Raw genomic sequence first — 7,882 nt, forward strand, 5'->3', positions numbered from 1 at the left:
AACATGAAAACTAATGCTACATTGGTGAGGAATGACAGGAATATTTACCTGATTGAAGAGCATGCCTTCCTGTGTGTTATTGACAGTGAGGTCAGATAGTTTGGATGGATGCAGTGGCTCATAAGGAATGTTAGAGGTTTAATTTTAAGCTCATGATTAGGAATTTAAAGATGATCATTGAGAGCTTTGGAGGGTGGATTTTATTTTAAATTGGAAAAGGAATTACTTAGCAAAGAAAGTCAAATAGTGTTGTAAAGGCAGACTATTGGAAGATGTAAGTGCCTCGTAAGTCCGAAGAATAATAAATGACCTGCAATGATTATTGCAGGTGTTCATATAATAAAATAATTAAAGTTTACTGAAAGCTTACTATGTGCTGAGCATAATGATAAGTAGATTAGCATGTATTAACTTACTTATATCTCCCTGTCTAGATAGATATTACCATCCCCATTTTAAAGATGAAGACATTGAGGTATAGGATGATTACATTATATGACCACGTTTGCAATTTATAGAAAGAAACTGAGATCTGAACCCAAGGACTTTGGCTCCTGAATTTGGTCTCTCAGCCACTGTCACTCACTAGGGGTGTCTAGGGATATAAAGACAAAGAAAAGAGAGATAATAAAAGTTACCAAGAAAGAGCTGCAAGGATTTAGGGGGCAAAGAGAGAAAGGAAGTGGGGCACCTGGGTGGCTCAGTGGTTGTCTGCCTTCCGCTCAGGTCAGGATCCCAGGGTCCTGGGATGGAGTCCTGCATCGGGCTCCCTGCAGGGAGTCTGCTTCTCCCTCTGCCTCTGTCTCTGCCTCTTTCTCTGTGTCTCTTATGAATAAATAAATAAAATCTTTTTAAAGAGAAAGAGAGGGAAGGAAAAGAAGATGAATCCGAAGTTTCCAGCATAAGGAACAGGAAGGATTGATCATGTGTTTGATACTATTTAAGTTTTAAAAGTGTATTAGTGACACAATAATAGAGAGAGGTGATGATGTATTTGCCAATCAATACATGAACATCGTTTCTTTTAATATAAGGAATTTTCCACATTGAGAAAAAATAGATGAGGAGTTGATTGTGCCTCTTAGTAGCTATATTTAAAGCATTGCAGCTATTTTTCATATGAGATAATACTCTGTATTTATGTAGCATCTTTCTTCTAAGGAGCTCAAAGCATTTTACCACAAAGCATTACCTTATTCATCCTCATAACATCCCCTTTTAAGAAAGGAAGTGTCAGGTATAATGACCACAATTTTACAGATGGGAACACTAAGACAAATGGAGCTAGTGACTTGCCAAGATCATAGAAACCCCAGTAGCAAAACTCAGAGTAGAACTTGTACTTTCTCTAGTTCAAAATCTCCTCCAATCTCTTTTTAATAATACGTCTCAAATTTGTCCAAACTTCTGGCAAATTTACCTATAAATTAGCGTACTGAGAACCAGGTTATAATCTAGTATTACCTGAGAATTGTGCATCATGCATTGGGTGTCTTTTAATTGAGAAAATCTATAAAATGGTACAAATCAATGCTTCGTTCTTTAAAAAAATAAAAATAAAAACTGTCCTCCTCAGTTAGGCATTTACTATGCTTGGCTTGAACCCTAAAGTTTTAATAAGTATGTAAATCCTATGAATCCTGAGAAGATGCTGTTCTTTACCTGGAGAAACTTTAGTATATAGAAGCCTCAAGTTATCAATAAATTATTTTTTAAAAAAGACAATACACACAAATAAGCACATACATATGCACACACACACACAGGGGGTAGTAACAGCAAAAAATCAAGCAATTTCCTTAAAGAAAATTCAGTACTTCCTTCTAAATACTAAGAAGACAAACAATAATACCTTTCAATCTTGGGAAATATCTTAAAACTCAACCTATGTGACTCTTCATTTCTCTATATTAACTAAAATTTCCATCTCATTTTATTTCACTTTCCTACAAATGCAATGCAAGATTAGTTCACAGTCATATCCTTAGACATTCAGGTCTTTAAAAAGAGAGAGAAAAGGCAGAGAAAGTGTTGACTTAATTTTTTTTTTAAAAAAAAGGGCTAATTGAATATAGTCACTATTAGAGTCTTTTAACAAAATCCATCTGTGCACTGGTGGGCGGAGCAGAGTACAGGATACAGCAGCACTATAGTCAGTAAAACAATCTAAGGTCCCAGGCTCAGTCACTGGCTTACACAGTTTAAGGCAGGTGTGCATTGCCCCTTTCCTCCTTCAGCTGCACATTTTCTGCTCTTAAAACGTGTAAAGCCTTTGACAAATTCTACAGCAGTTTGGCAGGATATTCCAGTGCAAAAAGAAACTGGAACAGCTTTTTCAATGACAATCCACGGAAAGAACAAAAATGGTGAAACACAAATGATGTACAACAATGTGCCAAAAATTATATCAAATCGGATTCATCATTAGCCCTGAAGTCAGACAATAATTTGGAAAGCTAGGTTGTAGTTCACGTTTATACCATTTTCCAAAGCATAGATCAGGCCTCATAAGATTTTTTTCTTGTTGCTTTAAGCCATTCAATTTTGGGGTAATCTGTGAAGTTTTTCGATTTATTTTAATTTTTTTAAATTTTATTTAAATTGAATTAGCCAACATATAGTACATCATTAGTTTCAAATGTAGAGTTTAGTAATTCATCAGTTGTGTATAACACCCAGTGCTCATCCCATCACATGCCCTCTTTAATGCCCATCACCCAATTACCCTATCCCCCCACCAACCTCCCTTCCAGCAACCCTCAGTTTGTTTCCCATAGTTAAGAATCCCTCATGGTTTGTCTCCCTCTCTGATGACTTCCCATTCAGTTCCCCCCCCCTTCATGTATAATCCTCTGCGTTGGTCCTTATATTCCGCATATGAATGAAACTATATGATAATTGCCTTCTTCTGATTAACATATTTTGCTCAGCATAATATCCTCCAGTTTCATCCACATCAATGTAAATGGTAAGTATTCATCATTTCTGACGGCTGAGTAATATTCCATTGTATATATATATTACCACATAAGATGTTTTTCTTTGTAAGATGTTTTATAAGATGCTTTTCTGTGTCACAAGACTGCCGCTAACAACTATTAACATTCGTGAACAATGGGCAATCATTTCTCAAATAAAAGTTTAAATTCTGAATAATCAGTGAGAATTTTCTGAATGACTTGATTTACTGCTATTATGCTTTGTGTTTCATAAAATGCCAAATCTAGTAGTCTCAAAATTGACACCAAAAAAAGCAGTTCCTTTTATTAACACAATGCACATTCACCTATTTATGTTACAAACATTTATTAAATACTTGCTATGTTTCAAACATTGTTGAGAGCAATGAGGATAAAGCAACAAACAAAAGCAAAGCACTGCTTTCATGGTGTCTACACTCCAGAGTGAGAAGATAGAAAATAGTTCATAGTTAATAAAATAATTATAATATGTAATATGTCTCATGGTGGTAGACAAGGCTGAAAAGACAAGCAAACTGCGGGGGCGCCTGGGTGGTGCAGTAAGTTAAGTATCTGACTCTTGATTTCAGCTCAGCTCATGATCTCAGGGTCATGAGATTGAGCCCTGCGTTGGGCTCTGAGCTGAGCACAGAGTCTGCTTAAGATTCTCTCTCCCTCTCCCTCTGCGCCACCCCTCCCCCACTCATGGGCTCACTCACTCTTTCTCTCTCTCTCTCCCTCTCTCTCTCTCTCTCTTAAAAAAAGAAAAAGCAAACTGCTGAAGAGTCAGAGTGGAGGATGAAATGTGTAGTCAAACATTATATCTTATGTTGCCTGAGTTAAGTCAAATCTGGAAACTAAGAAAACCTTTTAAAAAAATGTGTATAATACCTTACACTATTAGAGAATCCCGGAAAAATCCAATATGGTTGGAAAAACACATCTGCTTTGCCACATTGGTAGTCTGTGGGATTTATCCCACATGAAGATGAGGTGCACCGTCTTTTCATTCATTCCATAAAAATCTATTGAGGACTTAACTATACACAGGGTCATATGTTCAGGAATGTATGTGGTAAGATTGAGATTTTGTCCTCAAAGAAATGTGCTGTGATGGTAAAAGGAGACTCAAAAGGAATTTGAGCCATATGGGTGCCATAAATGCTACCCAAACTACAGAAAGTTGAATAATTAATCTCACCTAAAGCATTAAGAAAAGCTCCATAGGGACGCCTGGGTGGCTCAGTGGTTGAGCGTCTGCCTTCGGCCCAGGGCATGATCCTGGGGTCCTGGGATCCACTCTCCCCTTGGGCTCCCTGCATGGAGCCTGCTTCTCCCTCTGCCTGTGTTTCTGCCTCTCTCTGTGTCTCTCATGAATAAATGAATAAAATCTTTAAAAAAAAAAAAAAAGAAGAAAAAGAAAAGTAAAGCTCCGTAAAGAAAAGTGACATCTGAGTGCCACTGTGGCCAATGAGAAGGATTTAGCAGAAAGAACAGCATGAGCAGAAATGAGTGGGGGAAGGGCTTTGTAGTCTCTGTGGGATCCGAAGCACAGAAGGTAGCTGGAGGTAGGGCTGAAAAAGTAAATTGAGGACAGATCCTGGAAGGATGAATGAATAGGTTTAAACTTTATCCTGTAGATAATTGTGATCCACTAAATATTTTTGAGTTTTGGGCCAACAAAATATTGGTAGCTCTATCAGATTTGGGTTAGAAAGAGGTCTCTGGCAGCAAGGTGTAGGAAGAATGGAAAAAAGAAAACAATGAGGTTAGAATGATGGTTAATGCTTGCCTCAGTCTCCTGGGAAATGAAAAGGATCTGAACGAAAACAGCAGAAATAGGAACTGAGAAGATGGGATGGTGGAGATAGACCTTTTTATGTGGCTACCAATCTGTGGAGCATGGAGCAGTGAAAAGGTCTCTTTACACATGTAAACAAATCTTCCAAATAAGAAGTGGGACAAGTAAACACCTCAGATTTCTTTTCTTTGGAATCAATTCAAACATAAACACTGCTTGCAAAGTAAATACAACTTTCTATTTAATATAAGTATGTGTGGAGGTCATAATTGGTGTTCAACACTGCCAGGCTCTGTTTGGGATGAAAGTATAAAGCCCTAAGATAATTATTAACCCCCTGAAATAAAAGAATAAGCTGCCGAAGTCAGTATATAACAGAGAGTTTAATTACACAGTCCAATCTACAAATGTAAATTGAGGCACTAGTGACTAACATGAACTCTTGAGCGGTTGGTAGACACTATATTAACCAACCTTAGATTTAATATCTTTGACTTTCTTGTTCAGAGAAAAAGATGAAGGGTCAAATAACTTGATCAATTTTTCCACTTGCTGGAAACCAATCACAATCAAGAATCATGTCTTGTCTAGTTGCAAATCTTCAAAAAGAATAGATTACTTTTCCTATTAGAAGAATTTTCCAAAAACTAATGATTTTCAATGTCAAAGAGTTCTTCTTACTAAATTACTCCTGGTAACTTACTCTTTTGTATCATTTTAAATAATTCTACTCCCACCTTTTTAACTTTCAAATATTTGTAGAATCTTATAATTTACCCTGTAGTCATTACCTGCCTAGCTATATCTTTGTCTACTTAGATCTTTTCTTATAAATTAATCTCTTCCTTCTCTTAATCATTTCTCCTGGCCCAGCTCCAATTGTTCTTCAAATTATTTGTTCTGAGGTACCTAAAGTCTGATACTGTATTCTAGGCCTAAATCCTATCCAGATATTTCCTTTTTATTTATTTATCATTCTGCTCTTGTGTATGTGATTTGCTGTATATCAGCATCCATAGACACTTAGCCAGGTACAAACGTACTTCATACCTGGAAGATAACCATAATTCCCTCAAATCTGATACAGAATAATTGTCCATTTTCATGTATCACTTGTACTATTATAATAAATCTACAGCTATCCACATCAGCATTAATAAAGTATGTGAGTTGAATTTGTTTTTGTTTTTACTTCAACTTTCATTTCAGTATCATGTTTCTTGCCTGTTCTTTGCAAAAATGGATTATTTTAGAATGTTTTTATTTCCCAGAGTAGGTTTCACTAGTAGAAATGCATATATTGTCAAAAATTATTTTGCATGTTTCTCCTTTTATGCTATACTCTACCTAAATTAATATATGAACTAAGAAAAATTAATTAGAAGAAATGATTATCTTAGCTTCAACAACAAAAGAGAACTGAAAATTTATTTAAAAATTTGCCTTTTGTGTCTATTAAGTTGTTTATTGTGATTTTTTAAATAATATTTATCCAAATTTTTTTAAATCCTTATCTGCTGATTCAGATAAGTACATAATTCTCAATAATAAATACAGAAATAGAAAGTGAGTTAATACATGACTTCTAGATTTACAGACTTCAAAAGTATGTGTTCGTTCTGCCAGGGAAACAAAAGATCCTTCACTCATGTCCCAACTATGTGTCAACAACACAATTTATGAAGTTACATTCTCTCTTTTGCATCTAAAATCATGTGACGGGGAGATTTCTTTTCGCCTTCTCTTCTCTCCCCTTCATGACCTCCTGAATCTCAGTTATTCATCTATATTGAAAACAGTATCTTCTCAGATTCTGAGCTCTTTTCAGGCAAAAACCATATTTTAGTTTTTCTAACACTTAGCAGAGTATATGGCCTAGATTGGCTATTCAATAAACATTCACTGAATTCATGAAGTATGAATTAGTGAATAATTCATGATCACTTCTCCATTGCTGGCAACCTATGCAAAGATAGAGACAGTATTTATAGGAGGAATGTTGAAAAAAAAAAAGTTAGCTTTTATTCAGAGTAAAACTACTACACTTGTTTTCTTCTTTATTTTTCCTTTCCATTTTCTCTGACACCTAGGAATCAAATGTGTTCCGATGTACATTTATAACTATTTATAAATGTATCCAACAATTTGGCCATTTGATAGTAGTAAATCTCAGATATTAGAAAGCAATTGGTGAAATTTAAATAAGCCCCTTAAATGCAATAATAGTACCGTGCTACCTGTTAATTTCCTTATGGTGTACTATGATTATGCAAGATAATGTTCTTGATTTTAGGAAATACATGCTGAAATATTTAGGAGGAAAGAGGCATTATGTCTATAGCTTATTCTCAAATGGTTGAGATAAAAAGTATCCAGAGAGAAACAGAGACAGAGACAAGAGAGAATGATTAAGCAAATGTAGTAAAATATTAACATTTTGGGGAATCAGAGTGAAAGGTACATGAGAATTCTTTGTACTAATTTATGCAACTTTAATGCAATCTGAAGTTATTATTTCAAAATAAAGAATTTTTTTAATGGTAGTATTAAAAAATGATTAAAGAGGACAATTTAGATGACACAAACAAAATTTATTTACCACTTGATGAGGCAGGCAGGCAGTCTCCTTTCACAGAACTGTGAAATGGGGCAGAAGACAGGGAGCTCTTACAGGTTAAAGAATAAAGAACATGGAGGAGAGAAACACAAATTATCTGATTGGCTGGGGCCCCACAGAGTCAACTTCGTTTGTGTTGAGAAGGAATAAGGAAATAAATATAGGACCCAGAGTTGGCTTGGCATTGGCAGATTGGTTGACTGTATGGATATACTGCAATTCTGGTCAAGAGGAGCATTTACAGGGACATGGGAGTGATCTAATTTTCTGTTTGCTGATGCGGCATCCCAGGCAGGAACAACTCTAATTTGGACCCAGAAACTTATTTCAACAGCAGTCTTTATTTGATTGGTAATTTATGATTTATAAAATTATTAGATTATATCATTCAATTGTCTTCACAGCTTTTGGGTTTTCTTTTTTCTTTTTTCTCTAAAAAAGGAAACTAACTCAAAAATTGTCTACATCATTAAGGCATCAGAACCTGGGAGTCAAAGGCTTCCA

Source organism: Vulpes vulpes, chromosome 6 (assembly GCF_048418805.1).
Source record: "Vulpes vulpes isolate BD-2025 chromosome 6, VulVul3, whole genome shotgun sequence".
In the NCBI taxonomy this organism is placed as follows: Eukaryota; Metazoa; Chordata; class Mammalia; order Carnivora; family Canidae; genus Vulpes; species Vulpes vulpes.